The sequence below is a fragment of the Glycine max genome, chromosome 6, assembly GCF_000004515.6.
Source record: "Glycine max cultivar Williams 82 chromosome 6, Glycine_max_v4.0, whole genome shotgun sequence".
Taxonomy (NCBI): Eukaryota; Viridiplantae; Streptophyta; class Magnoliopsida; order Fabales; family Fabaceae; genus Glycine; species Glycine max.
In genome coordinates this window covers 32188706-32212920 of record NC_038242.2, presented here as the reverse complement: position 1 = coordinate 32212920, position 24215 = coordinate 32188706, and the positions used below count along the sequence as shown (strand labels likewise).

At 40.0% G+C, this 24215-nt stretch overlaps 1 pseudogene; it reads left to right on the top strand.

Moving 5' to 3' along the window:
• Window positions 1-16913: 16913 nt before the first annotated feature.
• Window positions 16914-23676, top strand: LOC100813112 (probable leucine-rich repeat receptor-like serine/threonine-protein kinase At3g14840; annotated as a pseudogene).
• Window positions 23677-24215: the final 539 nt, after the last annotated feature.

Below are 24215 nucleotides of genomic sequence, written 5' to 3'. Positions count from 1 at the left end.
TCTGCACTAGACCGAGCGACAACAGTTTGTTTCTTACTTTTCCAAGAGATTAGATTTCCTCCAATGAAGACACAATAACCTGATGTAGATCTCCTATCCATGGGACATCCAGCCCAATCAGCATCACAATATCCTGATAGTTGCGTACTACCCTTGTCTTCATACAACAACCCTTGTCCAGGAGCTTTCTTAACATACCTCAGAATACGCATGACAACATTCCAATGGTCCAAATGAGGATTCTGCATAAATTGGCTAACCACTCCCACAGCAAAGGAGATATCAGGTTTAGTAATGGTAAGGTAAATGAGTTTTCCCACAAGCCTCCTATATCTCTCGAGGTCAGGATAAGCTTCACTTTGATCTGCCATGAGCTTCAAATTAGGATCCATAGGGCTTTCAACAGGTCTACGGTTCTGCATACCTGTTTCTTCTAAAATATCAAGAGCATACTTCCTCTGAGAAATCACAATACCATCTCCTGATTGAGCCACTTCAATACCAAGGAAATACTTCAAAGATCCCAGATCTTTGGTCTGGAAATGACTGAATAAGTGCTCTTTCAGCTGGACAATCTTAGTAGTATCATTCCTTGTAATCACTATATCATCAACATAGACCATTAGATAGACACATTTTCCAGGAGATGTATGATAGTAAAATACAGAGTGATCAGCTTCACTTCGTTTTAGTCCAAACATTTGAACAACATGACTAAATTTACCAAACCATGCTCGAGGAGATTGTTTCAACCCATAAAGAGATCGACGAAGCTTACACACAAGGTCATACTCCCCCTGAGCAACAAACCCAGGTGGTTGCTCCATATAAATATCCTCCTCAAGATCACCATGGAGGAAGGCATTCTTAATATCAAGCTGATGAAGGGGCCAATGACGGATGGCCGCCATAGCAAGAAACAAACGAACGGTGGTGAGCTTGGCTACAGGAGAGAAAGTATCACAATAATCAATGCCATATACCTGTGTGTAGCCCTTAGCTACCAAGCGAGCCTTAAGCCGATCAACCTTACCATTGGGTCCAACTTTAACATTGTAAACCCATCTGCAACCCACAGTCGTCTTACCAGGAGGGAGAGGAACGAGCTCCCAAGTACCATTATTTTCAAGAGCCTGCATTTCATCAACCATAGCTTGTCTCCAGCCAGGATGATCAAGTGCCTCACGAACAGTGGAAGGAACAGTAAGGGAAGACAAGGAGAAAACAAAAGAACTATATGAAGGAGACAAACGGTGATAACTTAAGAAATTATAAATAGGATGAGGATTGCGAGTAGAGCGAGTACCTTTCCTGATGGCAATGGGCCAATGTGAGTCAGAATGAGAATGAGAAGTGGAAGATGAGGAAGGATCCATGAGTGGAGGACTGGTTGAAGAAGAACGAGGATCACGAGAAGAGGCTTCAAGTACTGGAGATCCAATCTGTCTTGTCCTGGGTGGATCGGTAACCGAAGGTGGGGAGATAACTTCAGGTGAATTTGGGACAACACGAACATTATGGTCTGAGTTATCTAGAGGACAAGGAGAAGAGATAGGAAGAACCTCCTGGAGAGACGAAGAGTGGTCCACGGAGGATGAGAAGAAGGGTGTGTCTTCAAAAAAGGTGACATCTGCAGACATATAGTACCGTCTCATGGTGGGAGAGTAGCATTTGTAACCTTTTTGAAGATGAGAATAACCCAAAAAGACGCATTTGACTGACCTTGCAGAAAGTTTGTCTAAACCAGGAGACAAATCATGGACAAAGCAAGTACAACCAAACACTTTAGGAGAGACATGGAATTGTGGATCATGAGGAAAGACAATTGAGTGAGGGATTTGGTTTTCAAGAGAAGAAGAGGGCATCCTATTGATTAGGAAACAAGCAGTAAGCACGACATCTCCCCAATGATGTGTAGGAACATTCGAATTTAGCATTAGGGAACGTGCAGTTTCAAGAAGATGTCTATTCTTCCTTTCTGCTATACCATTTTGTTGTGGTGTGTGTGGACATGTGGATTGATGTATAATACCTTTGGAAGACAAAAAAGAAGAAAGATCATGAGAGAAATACTCTTTAGCATTATCACTTCTGAAAATTTTGATTGTTTTTCCAAATTGATTCTCAATCTCATTGTAGAATGACACGAATATAGGCAAAAGTTCAGATCTGTCTTTCATTAAATAAACCCAAGTACATCTGGAGAATTCATCAATAAAGGTTACAAAATATCGAAAACCAAAAGATGTGACACGACTTGGTCCCCAAATATCAGAATGTATGGTAGAAAAAGTCGAGTCACATCTTTGTACAGTTTGAGGAAATGACGACCTGACATGTTTTCCTAGTTGTCAAGACTCACAATCTAAGACTCTAAGATTCTTAAGACTAGGAACCATAATCTTCAATTTTGGTAAACTTGGGTGACCCAGACGATCATGCAAAAGTTTGGGTCTAGAGGTAGCAAAACAAGACCCGGTGGACTGGATTCCAAGTAATAAAGCCGTCGTGATTCATGTTCTTCTCCAATCAGTCGCCCCGTCCCATGTTCCTGAATAACAAAAGAATTGGCAGTAAAGGTTACTAAACAATTTAACGAACGAGTTAATTGACTTAATGAGATTAGATTATAGGGACACTGGGGAAGAAATAAAACAGAATTTAATTTCAAAGAGGGAGACAGTGAAACTTGACCACTTCCTTGAGAAGCAACCTTGGAGCCATTAGCTACAGTAACAAGGTGAGGAATTTTTGGAAGAGAAAAGGATGAGAAGGAGGACTTATTACCAGAAATATGATCAGAGGCACCTGAGTCGAGTATCCAAGGGTTGTGACCTTCAATGGATTGAGAGATACATGCTGTTGAAAAACATGGTACGGACGAGGGTTGTGCTTGATTGCTGGGCTTCTCGGATTTGAGCTTCAAATACTCCTGATACTCCTCATCAGAGAATCTGGACTCTGCTTTCTCTGATTTAGAAACTTGTGCGACCTTGTCAGGAAACCCATGTAATGAATAGCAAGTCTCTTGGGTGTGACCTATCCTCTTGCAATAGGTGCAATGAGGACGCCCACCCCTTCCACTGCAACCTCCTCTACTGTTGCGGCCGCTTCCTCTCCCTCGAGACGCAACCATGGCTGACGTCTCCACTCCATCAGTAGGATTCTCATCCTTCAATAAATGAGGCACGCGGAGAAGTCTAGTGATGAGGGAATCCATTGATGGAATCTGGTCCCCAGCAAGTACTTGATCATGCACATGATCAAAGTCTGAATGTAAGCTCCTCAAAATAAGAACCATGTAGAACTTGTCAAGCTTCCTATTCACTTCTTCCAATGAATCAGCTACAAGGAACTTTCTCAGTTCTTCCACGGCAGCCCGAGCCTTACCCACATGAGCAATCATGTCATGACTTGTTTGCTTGAGGGCTATAACCTTCATGGTTGCATCAAACAAGCTTTGGATATCATTGGCAAAGATTTCCTGGGCTTTCTTCCAAAAAGAGCGACACGATTTAAATGATCGGAGGATCTCCAAGATATCCGGCTCAACTGATTACCATAACACGACACATAGTTGATAGTCAAGCTTCTCCCATTCAGGTCTTTTATCAACTGAAACAGAATCCGAGGTTTTCTCCAAGTGGTCATGGTGTCCTTGACCAAGGAACCACAACTCCACGGAAGCAGACCACGAAGGATAGTTTTTCCAGTTCAGCTTTGCAGTGGTGATAGTTGGAGTCCCAGAAAACGAAAAAACAGGTCCAGAGGAGGCCATTTAAGAGCCAAACAGCAAACCCTAACACACAAGAGAGGAAGACACTCAAGAGCTGACCAAACGGCTTGCCAGAAGCGGGAGGTGAAGCCTGAAATAGACCCAGGAAGTGATGACGAAGCTGCCAAGACCGGAAGTGGTAGCTTTCGACGCCGGCACGGCGGCGTGTGAGCTACACGCGCCGGAAGTCGCGAGAAGAAGAAGCGGCGCGTGGAGGCGCGTGCGACAGCGGAAGGCGGCGCGAGTTGCAGGGTTGGGTCGCACTTCTCGAGGCGATCTGAACCCTGGTCTCACCGGAGAAAATCGCCGGAGATGGCGGCCGGCGGCGGACGGTGGCAACCCGCTCTGATGCCAAGTTGAAGGACCAAAGTAAAAAATATTTTTCTATATTACTTGAATTCAAATAGGTACATATATATATAGAGAGTACAAAAGAGAGAGAGGGAGGAGAGAGGCTATGACAGTGACAATGCACTGTTGCCTTCTGAAAAAAAGGCTACCAACTAAGTTACCAAACATGGCTAAATTACAAGGATATTCAACAAGAAGTTAGTGGTAGTTTCTTGTAAATAGGAGTTATGTGGAGTAGTTATATGGAGTAGTTATGCGGAGTAGTTTTAAATATATTGTAACTGCAGTAGTCTATATATTGTAACTTTGTAACTGCAGTAGTTGAATTTGAAGATTAAGAAAAAGAGCATTCTCTCTAAAACTTGTATGTCATTGTTCTTTTTAACAGGTTCAACCCACTAATCCAAGATCAAGTCCAAGATTCTCCACTAAGTGTGCTTAGGTGTCATGAGGCATGTAAAGCATGAAAGACATGCACAAAGTGTGACTATATGATGTGGCAATGGGGTGTAGCAAGAAAATGCTCACCTCCCGCTCTAAAATTTAATTGGATTGGGCTTCTCCCAATTCAATTAAATTTATTTCCAACCACACACATCAAATATTCACTTAATGTATGTAAAATTACAAAACTACCCCTAATACAAAAACTAGTCTAGGTGCCCTAAAATACAAGGGCTGAAAAATCCTACATTTATAGGGTACCCTACCTACATTATGGAGCCCTAACTACAAGGTCAAAAAATAATGAAACCTTAATCTAATATGTATAAAGATAAGTGGACTCATACTTAGCCTATGGATCCGAAATCTACCCTAAGGCTTATGAGAACCCTAGGGCCTTCTCTTGCATCTCTGGCCTAATCTTCTTGGAGTCTTCTATCCAATGCCCTTGTGGGGTAGGATTGAATCATTCCCTACCCCTTGAAAAGGATTTAACCTCAAATTCCGAGGTTCTTGAAACTCTGGGCTTTTTTCCTCAACACCTGTAAAAAGAACAAAAGCATATGTATTAGCGGTGTTTGGTATGTTGAAGTAAGGTAAGGTCTGAAAACCCATTTCCCAGGCATCTTCCCATGAAGGAACATGGTTCCTCACCAACTCAATGAGTGGTGCTACAAGTATAGAGAAATATGGGACAAACCTTTTGTAAAAGTTTGTTAAGTCATGGAAGCCCCAAATTTTTTTTATACTTGGTGGAGTGGGCCACTCAGGAATGACCTTTATTCTCTTAGGATTCATGGGAACCCCTTGATCACTATTTAAAAAATTAAGAAAAGTAATGCAATAAAGCATACCTTTTTCTGTATTTTCATGTTGATTATTCCTACCAAAAATTATGAAAAACCAAAGGTATCCCATATGAGTACCTAAGTTTGTATTGAAACTAAAAATAAGAACAAACCTACCTAATGAGTCCCTATGTACACAAATCATGAAGATGTTGGGTGCATGAGTGATTTTACAAAAGAGGGGTGCATCACTCAAAACATTCATCATACCACCTATTTTAGGAATTTGGTGCCTAATAATACCTATTTTGGACACCAATAAAGCACAAGGATTTAAGCTCTTTCGAACCAAACCCTCATCCAAAAACTCCTTTACTTGAGGAATGAACTCAAGCCTAAGAGGTGTGGCAATGCTAACAAGTGTCTTTTTACAAAGGAGAAAATGTGGAGGTTGTCTAAGAGGGGAAGTTTCTTTAAAATGTCTTTCCTTCTTAACTAACCTCTTGGAGGAAATACTTACCTCCTTACACTCCTCCTTAATCATTAAAAGTTGTCCTTCTTCTTGGGGGTAGATCTCTTCACTAGATTCTTCCCTTTTTACTTCTTCACTTTCACTAAAGGAAGGTGAAGTTGTAGCTTCATCTTTGCTACTATAAATGTCTTGGCCCCTCATAATCATGGTTTTCTTGGTGGGGCATTGAGAAGTAATGTGTCCTCTTCCAAGGTATTTAAAGCACTTCATGGAGCTAGTCTTCTCTTGCATACTAGCCTTAAGGGGTTGCTTTTCTATTCTCTTCCCCTTATCATCTTTGGGCTTAGAAGGTGTCACCCCTAAGATGCCTTGACCTTGGTCTTTCTTTGGATAAGAGTGAGAGCCATAAGATTTTGAAGTAGACTTCCTTTTAAGTTGTTGCTCTACCCTTATTTCTCAATCTAAGTTAGCTTCTGCATTGTCCTTCCCATTGAGGTATGGGAGGTTAATGTTAGCCTCTTGAGGCTTTCTTTCCTTTTCTTTCCTATGGGAGTGAGGTATAAGATGTGACCTATGCCTTCCTTCATAATAGTCACGAAGTTCTTCACTTAGGCTCCTGCAAGAGTTATGACTACTATAGGAGGCATGTTTTTCTTTTCTTAACTCTTTTAGTATTTTCCTTCTTTTTTCTTCCCTTATTTGTTCCCTATCATCTTGATTTATTTTTACCCTCTATTTTCCTTTTTCTTTTCTTTCTAGTTTTTCTTTTCATAACTTGAGGGAACTCAACTCATCTAAGATTCTAGATAGAGGGAATGATTTCGTCCGTCTTTATCGGAGATGAGAGGAAAGCAAAGATAAAACACTGATTTCGTCCGTCTTTGCCCTTTCCGTGATTATTCTATGACGACTCTCGTCTTTCCTTCTTCTTTTTTTCTGCACAACACAAAACAAACACAAACAACGAAAACACCAATAACATAATATACATATATACATATGTTTGGCGAAGGAACCGATCGGGAGAATAACAAAAACCACATTTCCCAGTCCCTGGAGGCTCCGCACTTGATGGTGGAGGATGCATGAACAGTGCTAGGCAATCAATTCATGGGTCTCCGAACAAGATTTGAAGGTGGAGGATGGGTGAACAGCGCTAGGCAATCAATTCGCGAGGCTCCAGACTCGTTGGTGGAGGATGCATGAATGAAAATCAATTCATGGGGCTCCGAATAAAAGTTGAGGGTAGAGGATAGGTGAACAGCGCTAGGCAATCAATTCGCGGGGCTCCAGACTCGTTGGTGGAGGATGCATGAATGACAATCAATTCATGGGGCTCCGAATAAAAGTTGAGGGTGGAGGATAGGCGAACAATGCTAGGCAATCAATTCGCGGGGCTCCAGACTCGTTGGTGGAGGATGCATGAATGACAATCAATTCATGGGGCTCCGAATAAAAGTGGAGAATGGAGGATAGGCGAACAGCCCTAGGTAATCAATTCGCTGGGCTCCAGACTCGTTGGTGGAGGATGCATGAATGACAATCAATTCATGGGGCTCCAAATAAAAGTGGAGAATGGAGGATAGGCGAACAGCGCTAGGCAATCAATTCGCGGGGCTCCAGACTCGCTGGTGGAGGATGCATGAATGACAATCAATTCATGGGGCTCCGAAAAAATGTGGAGAATGGAGGATAGGCGAATAGCGCTAGGCAATCACTTCGCGGGGCTCCAGACTCGTTGGTGGAGGATGCATGAATGAAAATCAATTCATGGGGCTCCGAATAAAAGTGTTGGCAGGACCGAATGGTCCAGCAGTTTTTTCCACCTAAAAAGGCAAACATGCTTTTGCAAAGAAAAATAAATCATTCGCGAGAGCACCATATCTTAGAGAAACAATATACCCGTGCCAAAGGTAATTTTCCTTGTAACCGAAAACGAAGGGCAGGATGTCAACATCTAGCTTTTAAATGAACATTCAGGGGAAACATCAGGTCAAACTGAAACTGGGGATAAATCACTCATAGTGTATAAAAACTCACACAGGCAAGTGTTTTACCCTAATCCCAAACCATAACTGCACCATGACTTTATTTTGCACACGATTTCCTATCGAACCAAAAGATTACACGTCCGATCACGGATCAATAGGATTTTCTCGAGGGTAGTGTTTTTGGAGAGGAAGCTGGGTGTTTCGGTCTTTTCCTCTTTGTTTAAGTGGGACGGGATATCGCCAGACGAGAATGACTTTGAATGGCAATACCAAAGGAAGAACCACCAAAAAATGGGTTTTCCTTTGCCGACAATCATTTACCTTGCCGAAAATTTATCTGGTCTGGAGATCTTTTGTTCTCTTTCTTTCATTGATCGGGAATTACTCTGTTTTCCTCCGATCTTTCCTTTTTACTTTCTTCCGATCTTTTGATCGGGAATCCTTCTTTTCCTTTCTTTTCATTTTTTTCTTTTCTTTATTTTCATTTCTTTCTTTTCATTTCTCCATCTCCATTTCTTTCTTTGGGAAATTAGGTTTTAGCATTCGTTATTTGCTCTCCCTTGAGGAGATTCCGCTGTCCTTTGCTTCGGGGGAAAGGATGAGGATTCTTTTTATAGGCCAAGGTTCAAAGCAGTCTAAGGTTGGGTCTCAACGGGGTCTTTTATCGTGGGAGCCCAATCTTGATATCTGGGACAAAACAAATTCGTGGGTAAGGTGTCGGTCTCGGATTGAACTTCCATATTATTTCCGCAAGGCACGCGCAACAATGATGATTTGGAAACAACGCGCAAAATTAGTCATGGCCACAGCCAGGTGAGCACTCAAGCATCCCGTTTATGGCATTGTGATACTACGGTTGGGAATTTACACAAATAGACCCAACGTTTCCAAATTGCGTTCTTTCATCAGTTCAATGAATCCATCCATTCTTATCTCGGTTATTCAGGAAAATAAACTCTTAGCGTCAGTCCCTTGTTTCCAAAAGATATGTTTGCTCTCTAAGAATGATTTATTCTTCCTAACCATAACATGCCGACCTTCGAGGTCTTTCTTTCTTTTTCCTTTTTGTTTCATTTTTATATTCACAAAACTATACATCCATTGCCATCTACGAAAAAAGCTTTTCTTTGTACACCTACATTCCTATACATGACGAACTTTTTCTATATACGCATTATAACTCTTTCTCTTTACGTCAACACAGTCTATATACAAACCCTATTCATGTTCAAAGATCTCTTTTTTTTCATTTTTTCCAACACACACCCGTAGTTTATACAAAAATTTCTTTACATACACTTGTCGCTCACACACACAAGAATTTATTTTCACACATTATTTACACACACAAAATTCTTCTATTTTCTTTTACATATATAAAAAACTATTTTCTTTTCTTTATATACATAGACACGACATTTGTTCACAACGATTTTTTCTTATTTTTGGCGTTATCACGATTTTGGTTCATTTTATTTTTTTTAGGACGACGTTCCTAAATGAAAAACTCTACACGGTTCCGGAATTTCAATAAACACTATTGACAGCAACGAAGTAAACACTAACATAACAGTTCCAATGACATGTATGCACAAAACAAGAGTCAATCAAAACGAAACAAACGTTAGTCCCTCAGTCATACAAAATAAAATGTTACGTAACAGATAAAAGAGGAAACATAAAAAGAGAATAAGGATCTAGGGATCTCCTGGTCATGTGGCTCCGCTCCCTCCCAAGAAGTCAAGTAAATCTGTCATCTCCTCATCCATGCGGGCCTCATCTGCATTGTCGGGAGCCTCTGCGGGTGCCTCCCCTGCCTGGGCCTCAGGCCAATCTCTGGGCCATGCAACCTCTGCCCTGAACTGATCCGGAGTAGGGCATGGAAAAGAAGCGAGACCCTGGCTCTGCAAGCTGAGGCTGAGCTAGTAGAGACAATCATGGGTCTGCACGTGCGCCCTGTGGTTGGCCGCCTGTTGGCGAACCAAATGTCGTAGATACCGCTCTATGTCAAATGACCCAGCTGGATCTGCCTGATGAGGTGGCGGCGGTGCGTCAGGGGCCTGTGGGTCACCACCCTGTGCCTGTCTAGGCATGCAATACTTCTCTATGAAAGCCCGAGTGATCGGCGGTCGAATCACCTCACTAGGTGTGACAGGAACCCCGAACGACTGGCAGAGACCCGTGATTAATGCCGGAAAACCCAGGGCCCTGTTAGACTTATCTAGGTCTAGAGGGTGCCTGGTAGGCGGCATACCTGCAAATAAATAAATGGCATCAGCGATCAACTGAGCCACATGAACGTTCATCCGTGTCAGGATGGCATACACCAGCTGACACTTCGGCAGAGGGAGGTCGGAATTATGATCGCTGGGCAGGATGTTGTTAAGCAGCAACGTCATCCATGTCTGGGTCAGGGTATTCATGTTGGTGATTATGATCCGCACCCGTCTCCCAGCAGCGGTCCGGGCAAAATCCTGACCTGGTATGCATAGCAGCTGAGCAATGGCCTCCTCGTCAAACCCGTTGGCCCGGTTCCTCCTCTGACCGTATTCGCACTCTTGGCCCTCCTCCAATACTAGCGGGTATCCCAGGAATTGACTAAGGGCGTCTGCATCGAAAGGAATCCACTGGCCCCTTACCCATGACCGGAGGTCCCGTACGCCCTCCTCTGTAGGCCAAGCATTGGCGTAAAACTCGAGAACTATATCTAGATCAAACTTGGCCATGGGCGTGACCAGCGACGTTCAACGCCGGCGAGCTATCTCCTCCTGGAAATCTGTGTACTCGTCGTCCCTGAGCTGGACGCATCTCTCTCGGTGGAAGGACCATCCCTTGATGGCTTTGAAACGTTGCTGGTGCTTAGTACTCCTGAAACGATGGCTATCGAACTCGGGAGTGGCACTAGTCCCTGCGGCCGCAGCGTCCTTCCTAGATCTCATCGAGGAAAGCTTCTTCGAAGCCATTTCCTGTGAAGACAGACAGTTGCAAAGTTAGTCTACAAGAAAATGCTTATTTTAACACAAAAATGACAGCTAATCTTTCCGGTTTAGAACGAACTCATGCACACATTTAATGTAGCACATTTATGAACATGCGTATGTGTAAAATATCCTACTATTTATGTCAACATACAAGGACATTCAACACATTCTAGTTACCACACATATATACATCTTTGAAAAGAATACACATTCTCGTGCTCAAGGCATTGTGTCAAAATTACACCTATTCACATCCTAAATATTTTGCTATCACAAACTACCTACATATATTTGAAGTACTCAACATACAAATTTTTGTTGTTTCACTCGCACTTATTCATATGCACATTGGAAAGCTAATTACGTTATGCACATACTTGCATTTGAAAAGGGAATTCCATGCCATCATATATTCATTTAGGAAGCGTCCTCAATATTCATTTAGAAAGCTACTCATTCACACTTTGCAAGGGATTTTATGCCATATATTCACATATATACACACTATTGAAAGGTGTCTTCCATGCTACCTATACTCACACACATATATACATACCATTGAAAGGTAATTTTCATGCTACCTAGGTGCAAAGTATCCCTCATGGGGCAGCCAAATTCGAGTAAAAACCCTCTCAAGCATGTCCTAATTTTCATGCCTTTCCACTTCCAAAACCAAAATTTAGATTCTTAGCCATAAGTATGTTTCCTTGCATTGAAGCTAGGAGCTTGGGTTCCTAAGCTTAGAATTGCATTTAGGCACCCATTTCGAATCCTCTACGCTGTCCCTATGCATACAAAACAGTCCTACAATCCCAATCTTACAAGATCATATTCATATGTCATTGGGGCATTTCGCCGAGCACTTGGTGGGCGCTTGTTTAGGCATGAATAGCAAGAGAATGGGGGCAATGTGGCATGCCCCATTGCTTCAGAATACAACACAGGCCTAAGGCCATCCCCTACAACCCCTCAAATCAAACAAATCAAGCATGAAAACAACCTAAAACTGCCACACAAATTTAAGCACATTCTCACAATTTAGAGCACCAAAAGATGAACAAAATGCACTAATGGAAAGCTAAAAACTCAAGGATTAAATACTTACTTGCTGGAGTGAGTAGGAATACCAAAAATGAAAGCAAAATGCAACCAAAAGTGGCTTGGGGGAGCAAAAACCGCAAGCCTCATGAGCTCTCTCTTTTTGAATGAGGGGGGGGGGGGAGTTTTTGGGTGCAGAAAACGTTCCCCTCCCTCGTTTTCAATAATCTGGTGCAGGGGTTGCTCGCCCAGGCGAGCTAACTTGCCATTTTTTTTTAGGGGAAACATAACCATGGCCCCCCTACAGGTTAGCGTTTGCCTACTCGAACCTACTTAAATTAGATCAGGCATCCATTACTTATTTTAAACAAACAATAGTAACAATTACTGTGAATTCAAAGGATATTGGGCTACCTTGCAGCGATGTTTTTTGCTTGTCTAGCGCCGGGAAGGGACGACGATCTTTCGGTCATGACCCTATCCTCCATTTGCATCCGTCCCTAAGTACCTGAAAGTAGGAAACAAACAATGCGCGACAAATCGTGATCGGGTCGTCGTCTTACCTTGGTTGATTTCTGCCATCAACTTTGTCTCGACTTCTGACCGTGGCCTAAGACGATTTTGCCCCTATTATCACAAGATATGCATGTGTACATGCATGCATGAATGTTTTTAATGCAGTGATCTTCTTAGTGAAAGCGATTAGGTTCAGTTTTATTTAAGCGTTTGGGGCACTCCATGAACTGAGCAAAAAGGGCTCAGGTTATTACAAACTAACACAAAGTTTAAAACCAAAGTGAGGACTGAAGCCTCAACCCATGTTCTCTTCTTTTAAAGAAACGTCACGGGACAATTTACAGTGGATGGGAATCCCTGGAGGAAACCAAGAAGAACAAAAAAACTCAGAAAATAAAAGAACATGCAGTGGCTCCCTCAATTGCCCCAGACTTCAAGCGTAATATCGCTTAACGACATCGGAGTTCACGGGCGACGGTAGTTCCTCGCCATCCATGTTGGTGAGTACCAGAGCACCCCCAGAAAAAGCCCTTTTTCACAACGAAAGGTCGTTCGTAATTCGGGGCCCACTTCCCTCGATTATCCTTAACGGCGTGGGATATCTTTTTCAGCATAAGGTCCCCCTCGTTGAACTTACGCGGGCATACCTTCTTGTCGAACGCGTTCTTTATCCTTTGTTAATACAGGCGCCCATGGCTCATGGCCGTCAAACGCTTACCTTCAATAAGGTTGAGTTGGTCGTAGCGTGTTTGAGCCCACTCTGACTCTTCTAGGCCGGACTCCGCTAGTATCTTCTGGGAAGGGACCTCTACCTCAAATGGGAGTACCGCTTCCATCCCATAAACCAAGGAATATGGCGTTGCCCCAGTAGAATTCGTACTGAGGTTCTATATTCGTGTAGGGCGAAAGGCAACATCTCATGCCAATCTTTGTATGACACTGTCATCTTCTGAATAATCTTCTTAATATTTTTATTTGCAGCCTCTACAGCCCCATTCATCTTTGGCCGATAAGGGGGTAGAGTTATGATGCTGGATCTTGAAATCCCTGCACATTTCCTGCATCATTTTGTTGTTCAGATTGGTGCCATTGTCAGTAATGATCTTCCTAGGGAGTCCGTATCGACAAATCAGTTCTCTCTTTATGAATCTAACCACCACACTTCTCGTGACATTGGTATAAGAAGTCGCTTCGACCCATTTGGTGAAGTAATCTATCGCCACAAGAATGAAGTGATGACCATTCGAAGCTTTGGGTTCGATGGCCCCAATGACATCTATCCCCCACATGGAAAAAGGCCAAGGGGCGTACATAACATTCAGAGGATGTGGCGGAACATTAACATTGTCCGTGTATGCTTGACATTTATGACATCTCCTTACATGAGCGCAGCAATCGCTTTCCATAGTGAGTCAGCAATAACCGGCTCTAAGGATCTTCCTGGCCATAGCATGCCCACTGGCATGTGTCCCAAATGAACCCCCGTGGATTTCCTCAATCATGTAGTTCGCCTCTTTGGCATCTACGCATCGTAGGAGGGTCATGTCGTGGTTCCGTTTGTACAAGATGGTACCACTCACAAAGAACCCAGTAGCCAATCTCCTTAACGTTCTTTTGTCATTGTCAGAAATCCCTGGTGGATATTCTTTGTTCTCAACATATTGTTTGATGTCGAAGTACCACGGTTTCCCATCCCGCTCTTCCTCTATCGCACAACAATGTGTTGGCTTTCCCTGAGATCTGAACTCGATGTACGGCAGATCTTCGTGTGGGGCAAGTTGAAACATGGATGTCAGGGTGGCCAATGCATCGGCCATTTGGTTCTCTTCCCAAGGTATGTGGTGGAAAGAAATGTCGTCAAAGAATTCGACTAACTTCAAGATGTGAGTTTGATAGAGTATCAACTTCGGATCCCTAGTTTCCCATTCTCCTCTCAACTGGCGTATTACCAAAGTCGAGTCTCCATACACTTTGAGTAGTTTTACATCAAAATCAATGGCCGCTTGAATCCCTAGGGCGCACGCTTCATATTCGGCCATATTGTTGGTACAATCGAAACCTAGCCTGACCGTGAAAGGAATACACTGATCATCCGGGGATACAAGGACTGCCCCTACCCCATGGCCCAAAGCATTAGATGCCCCATCGAAGCAAACAATCCATTTGTCTATGTCCTCGTGCGTCCGCTTCTCTTCGAACAGGGCCATGATATCTTCATCCGGGAACTCAGGGTGCATCGGCCGATAATCCTGGAGGGGTTGTTGGGCCAAATAATCTGCCAAGGCGCTTCCCTTTACCGCCTTTTGGGTGACGTACACAATATCGAATTTAGATAGTAGTACCTGCCACCTAGCGAGTCATCCCGTGAGGGCCGGTTTCACGGGATCCATTTTGGAAATAAGCCACGTGGTATGACTGAGCATGTACTGCCTAAGACGATGTGACGCCCATACCAGGGTGCATCACGTCCTTTCCAACATTGAGTAATTCATCTCACATGCGGTAAACTTCTTGCTCAGATAGTAAATGGCTTGTTCCTTTTTCCCAGAGTCATCGTGCTGACCCAACACGCACCCCATAGACTCGTCTAACACAGTCATGTATAGGAAAAGAGGTCTTCCTGTTACAGGTGGCATGAGCACCGGGGGATTTGCGAGGCTTTGTTTGATCTTCTCGAAGGCCTCTTGGCAGTCGCTGTTCCACAGGACCGCCTGGTTCTTACGTAATAGCTTAAAAAATGGGCTCACATGTAGGGGTGAGTTGCGAGATAAATCTCGCGATGTAATTCAACCTGCCCAAGAAACCTCGAACCTGCTTCTCCGTGCGTGGTTCCGGCATTTCAAGAATGGCCTTCACTTTCTCGGGATCTATCTCTATCCCTTTCTGACTTACGATGAATCCCAGCAACTTCCCCGACTTTACCCCGAAGGTGCACTTGGTTGGGTTTAGCTTCAGTTGGCATTTTCGCAACCTTCCAAACAGCTTACGCAGATTGACGAGGTGTTCATCCTTAGTCTGAGATTTGGCAATCATGTCATCTACGTAGACCTCTATCTCCTTATGCATCATGTCATGGAACAACGCTACCATGGCACGCTGATAGGTTGCCCCAGCATTTTTTAGCCCGAAGGCCATCACTTTGTAGTAGAACGTTCCCCATAGGGTGACGAAAGTAGTCTTCTCCACATCTTCGGGTGCCATCTTTATCTGATTATACCCCGAGAAACCATCCATAAACGAGAAAAGGGAGAACTTGGCTATATTATCTACCAGTATATCAATGTGTGGCAGGGGAAAATTATCCTTAGGACTGGCTCAGTTTATGTCCCGATAGTCTACACACATTCGCACCTTGCCATCCTTTTTTGGGACCGGGACAACGTTGGCCACTTACTCCGGGGAAATTTACCCACTTAGATTCTTCATTTTTGAAGTCAATTAGTACAATTTATTAAAAAAAGATCCTAACATTGCATGCTTAAAATTATTGTGAATGTATGTATACATGATTTTGATGATGCCAAAGAAGAATCAAACAAGGCTGCTTCAAATGATAAGCATTTGCTTCAAGAATAATTCAAGAGTGTTTCAACAAACAAAGCCTTGTTTCAAGATTCACTAAAGACCAAGCCTTGCCTTAAAACAAAGTGCTTTCGAAACATGCAAGGCTCTGGTAATCGATTACCAGGAAGTGTAATCGATTACCAGAAGACAGGGTTGAGAAATAGCTGTTGAAAAATGTTTTGAATTTGAATTTTCAACATGTAATCGATTACCATATGTCTGTAATCGATTACCAGCAACGAAACTCCTGAAATTCAAATTCAAAAGTCATGACCCTTCAAATTATAATTGTGTAATCGATTACATAATCATTGTAATCGATTACCAGTGGAGAGTTTTCAGAAAATATGCCAACAGTCACATCTTTTCATTGGATTTGTGAATGGCCATCAAAGGTCTATAAATAGGTGACTTGGGCACGAATTTTATGAGAGAGTTTTGCTGTTCCAGAATGTATTATCCTCTCAAAAGAAAATGAGAGAGATTCCAAGAGAACTTCATTGTCAAATGCTCTCTCAAGAACTCTTGGGCAAACACTTGCAAATCCATTAAGAGTTCACCCATGGATCTTCATTGTAATATTCTTCTCTTGAAGAGAGAATTTTTCTTCCATTCTTCTTATTCAATGAGATTGGCTAAGAGACTGTGAGTCTCTTGTTGTAAAGCATCTAAACACAAGGGATGGGTTGTCCCTGTGTGGTTCAGACTTTGTAAAGGATTTTACAAAGATAGTGGAAATCTCAAGTGGGTTGCTTGAGTACTGGACGTAGGCACGGGAAGTGGCCGAACCAGTATAAAATTGTGTTTGCATTCTCTCTTCCCTTATCTTATTTATTTTGTTGCAATCAATTGTGTCTTGCATGTTTAAAGAACATTGTTAAATTGATTGTTGTTGCTTCTTCTGCATTTTAAGCCTATCCCTCTTAAGATTATTGAGGCCACAAGGTCCAACAATTATAGCCATTATGAAGCATTAAGGCTGAGATTGGTTTCATGCAGGGAAATATGGTGCTGAAGGATTTCAATATAGCAGAAGAAGCAGCGGGAGTTAATAAAGCAGTCACAAAATCATTCACCATTGTGATTGGTAGTGACACATTGGAAATCCACTTATATTAGGCTGGAAAAGAGACAATTGGTATTCCATTTAAGTCAGTATATGGTCGTCTTATAGCAGCTGTATCTGTAAATCCCTGTGAGTTATACTTATCTTTAACTACTAATGGAGTGTTTGTTTCATGCATAACTTTTTTTGTCTTGGAAGTATTATTCCCGAAAATAAAACATGAGAATATTATTCTTAAGTATTTAATAAAAAAATATGTTTGGTTAATTATAAAATTAGTTGGGAATATTTTTTATATTCCCGGGAACAATTAAAACATGCAATATAAGCTCGTATAACAATGTCTTCTATAACAATCAAGCAGACTTCATCCTTCCCTCAGAAAATGGAAGTAGCATGTCTGCAGGTTCTGTGGCTGCAATTGTGGCTGATGTAGTAGTTTTTCTTGTGCTGGTATTTGGTATACTTTGGAGGAGAGGCTGTCTAGGACAGAAAAGTTTTTTAGGAAAAGGTAATAATTACATGCATTTATTGATATAATGAACATAAGATTTGTGCTTAAACTGACTTTTGATGTACAAAAGTGAAGTCTTGCATGTGATATAAATTTGAGCATGCACCTAAATTTAGGGTATGCAATTAACCTTCAAAGCTTGTTAATCATGTGACACCCTCTACCCCTCACATGTATACTAATAAAGGAATAAAATTCAAATATTAATTAAAAGTATTTTTAAAACATTTTTTTTTCCGAAACAAGTCTTTCAAAGGGGAAAAAGGCTCACATTCATTTTCTTCTACATCATATTCAAACTTGTCCAAATAAATAATAAAGTAATCTCGTCTCAAACAAGGTCGTCTAAACTTCATACAATTAATATAGAACTTATATCCTAATGTCACATCCTATCATAGTGTTGTGTTCCTGTGTCCTCTAGCATGAGGTTCTTCATAGTCATCCACCTATTCATCTGTTTCCCCGAACACAAGTTCAAGATCATCACAGGATCCAAACACAACAACACACAGGGAGTGAGTCATCACATTCATAGCTAATAGAGAGACAAGACAATTAAATATAGATATTATATAAATGAGATACCACTTGCTTAAACATAGCTCACGTAATTTCACCACTTTGTCATTCAAAATTCACTTTTCAATCATCAATCACATTACACAAGAATCCCACACTCCGATCAAGATATAATAACACATCAACTTCATAATAAACAATTAGCAAGCATATGCAACAATTATGTTAAGACTCAATCCTATATGCAATGTGTTACCATGTCAGTGAAAAACCACCCTGGGGCGCTTAGAAGTACATAACAAGACACACCACACAATGGGTTTGTCAGGTCACTCTCACTAAGTAAGATCATAGGGAGATCAGTCAGGGTCACGATGTTTTGCCAGAATGCTCCAACCATATGGGATCAGCATAGGCTTAAAGAAGCACTCAAACCCGGTGACCCCCAAGGCCTACACTCCGAAGAGTCCGTCAGGGCCTCTCCCTCCTGATTCAGGTCCAACTCCTAAAATAGTTTTACATGCAGACACTGCTCATGAATTATACAATACCCACGACCTCACACTCGTGTTTTAAACACATTCAACACAATTGCGCTACGATTTAACACTGGTTCCTAAATAGGAAACCTACATTTTCTCTTTAACACTGCGCATCAACACTTTTCTCAAGATAACACTGGTCAGGTTATTGTACAATTCATAGCTTACAACACAAGTAATTTCACATCAAGTGTTAACTACACACTTATCCACAACTAAAACTCATTCACAATTTCACACCTCATGATATCACAATCCACCATCACATGTTTACACGTATCTCACAAATTAACACATGTTCAACTTTACACTTATACTCAATCTTAATAACAATATTATAATCTCAAAGCAACATGTCATTCCATAATTTATCACATATTCCATTTATAAACACTGCTCAGGAATTACACAATATCACGACCTCACACTCAAGTTTCAAACACGTTTAACACATTGCACTATAATTTAACACTGGTTCCTAACTAGGAACCTACACTTTCTCGTTAACACTGCGCATAAATATTGGTCGGGTTATCCTATAATTCATAGCTCACAATATAATTAATGTAACATTAAGTGTTAAACACATCCACTTATTCACAATCAAATATCATGCCCACACTTTAACATCTCATAACGTCACATCAACCATCTCATAACATTCCTAATGATATTCATAAGGTGCAACATACACATGTTCATCAAATTTAACCATAATATTTTCAAACTCCAACACTTAATAATTTTTTTAATCATACTATAACAACTTTACAATATTATTTACCTATATTATTAATATAAATAAATATATAACTACTTCTATATATATAAGCTAGCATACATCATATTGGATCACAAATTTCAAAGTAAGCTTTCAATGCACAAATTCTAAATAATTATTTGAACACTTTGGTCAATTTCAATTATGATATTAATTTTTAAATTATATTAAAAAAACTAAAAAGCAAGAAAAGAAAATACAAAATCAATATCTTACTCTAAATTTCTCCTTACTTTATTTCATCAATTCATGTTAATTAGAAAAATGCTCGATTTATAGGGTTCACACTCGACACAACAGCATATAAATTTCACAATAATTGGTTTGTCAAACATATATAATTCACACTTATAATTATAAGGATAGAATAAAAAAATGACGGAAACACCCAAAAACTCATTCCAATTGATACTCTGATCCCTACACATGTTCTCACTAATCCCCAATTGTGAATAACTCATCCCTTACCTCTAAGGGGACTCACGTGTCTTCCGATAGCAGTAGCGGCATATCTAGCGGTTCCCTAAGATTCCTCCAGTTTTTCCTCCGATTGCTCCGATAGAGTTCCCAAACGTCAGAGAAACGGAGAAGGGATTGAAGCCTCGATTTGGACTATCTTCATGCGATTCCTTTTTGTCCCTCCACGAAAATTATCTCGCAAATCCCAACGGTCAAAGCGTGAACACTTGAATTTGGAACAATATATCCAAATCTCATGACAATCCAACGGTTAACAAAACCGAGATCGTAGTTTTTCCAAGACAGCTCTGGGTTTCTGCGGGAAAGAAAAAGGCTACAATGCGAAGGATATTTCTCTCAGCTCAGACATAATATCCAAATTTCCAACGGTGAGAATTCTCGGCATTGTGTTGCGAACATGGTGTTTAAATTTCACAACAATCTAACGGTGAATGAGTCCGAGATCGTCATTTTTCTGAGACAGGTTTAGTGGCCTGCGGGAAAAAGAGAGGGTTTTGAGAGAAGAAGAGAAAAAAAATGAGATTGATAGGCAAAGAAGGCTAAGGAGTCAGTCTGAAAACTGACCTAGCATGTTGTTATTTATAGCTAGGGGTATTCACGACCTATTATTTACTCTATTTATTTATTTATATTATTTTATAAAAAAAGAAACTCTATTTTATTCTCCATCGAATTAATAATAAAATACTCTTTTTATTTTCTTTCAAACCATTATTTTATTATAACTATTTTTCTTTATTTATTTAATTATAAAACATCATTATTCTCTAATATTTTATTTACGAAAAAAATGGAATGTTACAAATCATCTTGGCAAGAAAAATGAATCAGCATGTGGACGGTTTAATAAAGAGTGAATAAATCCTCACTATATAAAGTGTGTATGAAAAATAAACTTCACTCTTTATTATTGTAGAATTCCAAGCCAAAAGATAAGGTACATTTAATGCATAGTAAAAATTGAATTTTTACCACTAAAGTTTAGGTGTTTTAAATGCGAATTGGATTATTGAATTTTACTCGCTAGATGAAGACTATTTGAATGAATACATTGAAAATTATTTTGTTTCAATTTCCAAGAGAACTTATTTATTTTAGTTGGTGGAAATCTTAACTACAAATAGATAAGAGAATTAGTGGAGAAGATATACATGAAGATAGTGTGTGTGAGAAGAGAAATTGTGAAATAAAATCACTTTGTTAAGAGAAAAATATCTTTGTGTGAGTGTTATCATTTATTGTAACTATTGAGTGGGATACTCGGATTTGTATAGTAATACAGAATTTAAGGTGTGTTACAATCTTATAATCATTTGTGTGATAGTGAAATACATTTGAGATGGTTCCATGGAGGTAGGTAAAAGGTGTCGAGTCACGCTAAATTTTTGTGTTTGTTATTGTTTTTCCTACGATATAATCTTTATTGTGTTGTCACGATCCTTTGTGGGTGTAGACAATTTTATTTTAAGGAGCGTGGATTACCCAAAAATTATTAATATTTTTTTTAATATAAATTACCATCTTCACACATTTTTTTTTTATCACCAAACAAAATAAACATAATAGGACCACTAGGGGTTCCCAACACATAATGGTGATAAGTAACAAAGTGAATTCATAGACCAGGTAACCAAGAACTACATAGATTTACTAATTAATAACTCTAGATTATTTCAATCATTCACCAAGTACATCAACTTTCCACCTTTGGGAAATGTAGCACTTTATGTAATTAGCCACACGTGACGATTTTTCTGTGGACAGTTGATCAAGTGTGCCAATGGTGAAAATAGTATTAATAATCTGGGACTTTCTCAACTATTAGAGATCTACAATCTTTCTTTGTTTGAATTTACAGAGCTAAAGGGTTTAAAAATGCAAATGGTTATATTTACCTTACGACAAATCAAAGCAGCAACAAACAACTTCAACAAAGCCAATAAAATTGGAGAAGGAGGGTTTGGTCCTGTGTACGAAGTATTTTAGACAGTGTTAGCATATTCTGTCAATTTATCATGCATCTATTAATTGAATCTATTACTTTATGAGAAGAAAAAAAATTAAGATTCCAACCCAATAACTATGTTCCAATCCCCAATATACAGGGAAATTTATCAGATGGGACATAATAGCAGTCAAGCAGCTTTCTTCAAAATCAAGGCAAGGGAACCTCGAGTTTCTAATCGAGTTAGGCATGATTTCAGCTTTGCAACACCCTTGTCTTGTTAAACTCTATGGCTGTTGTGTCGAGGGAGATCAGTTGTTGTTGGTATACGAATATATGGAAAACAATAGCCTTGCTCGTGCTTTGTTTGGTAATTCTTTCTTTCTTATGTGGCTAGCTGCTTTCAGTTGTCACTTCTATGATATTCTCCATCTTCTAACTAATATACATGACAACACAAAATTTTTGTGTAGTTTCCATTTTTTTCACTAATGAAGGTCCAGCAGAATACCACATAAAATTGGATTGGCCAACAAGGCAAAAGATATGTGTTGGTATTGCTAGAGGTTTGACATACCTTCATGAGGAATCGAGATTGAAAATTGTCCATAAAGGGACATCAAGGCGACTAATGTGTTGCTTGATAAAAATCTAAACCCAAGGATATCTGATTTTGGTTTAGCCAAGCTAGATGAAGAGGACAATACCCACATAAGCACCCGAATTGCTGGAACTTAGTGAGTTTCAATATTGGGATTTTTTTTCTGTACAAATATTTTGTATGATATGATTAGACTTTGATGAAATAAAGTAGAGATGTTATAAAATTTCATACCTTTTTGAATTGGATTTAGCCAACTAGTTAGAGAATAAAAATATTGAGTTTGAACAAGTCTGAGCATTTACTATGTTTCTGCAATCAATGTAGCTGACAATTTGTTTTGTGCAGTGGATACATGGCTCCTGAGTATGCTATGCATGGATATTTGACAGACAAAGCAGACGTTTATAGCTTCGGAGTTGTTGCCTTGGAAATTGTTAGTGGGCGGAGCAATATGATTCAACCGCAGAAAGAAGAAGCATTCCATCTTCTTGATTGCGTAAGTACTTCCATAATGTGTTCACGAAAATGCTATTTTCCTTTAGCCATAGAGTATCTAATAGTGCTAGGGTGGTATATGTTTGGTATGTAAGAGTATATAAGTAGTGTATATGAGTAACTATTACATGGTAAGATTTAATTTACTCATAATCTCATTTTATTTCATATGGTGGAAGTTGACCGCTTTAAGAGCACACTTTATAGTTACCATAATTATATCAAAATTGACTGCAGAATCGTACTAGTGACAAATGTTACATGGAATTCTATTTACTCTTGGAGTGTCAAACTATGTTACTATGACTAGAAATTACACTAGAATCCAGCAGTTTGAATAGCTTCTTACTAGATTATATCGCAGATACGAGTTCTTTCAAACTATCATTATATCATTCTGTTTACCAGGCACATATGTTGAAAGGGAAAGGTAATCTGATGGAGCTAGTTGATAGAAGATTGGGTTTGGACTTCTACAAAAACGAGGTTACAGCGAAGATCAACGTGTCTCTTTTATGCACCAATGTCACTCCCTCCCTCAGGCCAACAATGTCCTTAGTGGTAAGCATGCTTGAAGGTAGATCTGTGGTTCAGGAGGTGTTTTCGGAGTCAAGTGAGGCATTGGATGAGAAGAAGTTGGAGGCGATGCAACAGCGTTACCAAGAGATAATAGAAGAAAATAAGTTAACTGAGATTCAAAATCTGAGTCTCTCAATGGATGACACATTGGCTGCTTCATCATCTGCAACAGATCTCTATCCTGTAAACATGAATTCTTCCTACTGGCAGAAAAGGGGATGGCGGTGAGAAACTGAGAAAGCAGATATTGCAACAATTTGTTATATGAATTACTTTGAATTCTCCTAGCTAATGTAATAATTGAGACTTGGTATTTAGAGCCTAACATTTTAGTTCTCCTAGCTAAAGCAATTCACGGCTTTGGCACTCTACTTTGAAATTAATTTTTAAAAGCAATTCCTTAACCCTTGAAATTTGTGTTTTTGATCAATTACAAAAAAAATAGGCATCTTGGATTAAAACCAGTCTTCCTTGATTTACTCATGACGACACTTGGTCATTCTAACACTTGGTTTACAAATCTTAACCAAATTAAATTTTTTCTCATTTTTTTAAGGTAAGTTTAACGTTGATATACAAGAATCGAACCACAAAATGTTGCAAATAAAGTTTGTTACAATGAAAATAGCAGGCAACGCATTTAAATCGTTACAAAGTGTCCACCATGTTATAGCAACATAACTCACAACACCCTGTTATCCCAAAACTATTGGCCATGTAATCTTAATTGTTTATCATATCATGCTCGGGCCAGTAACTGTTCTCCA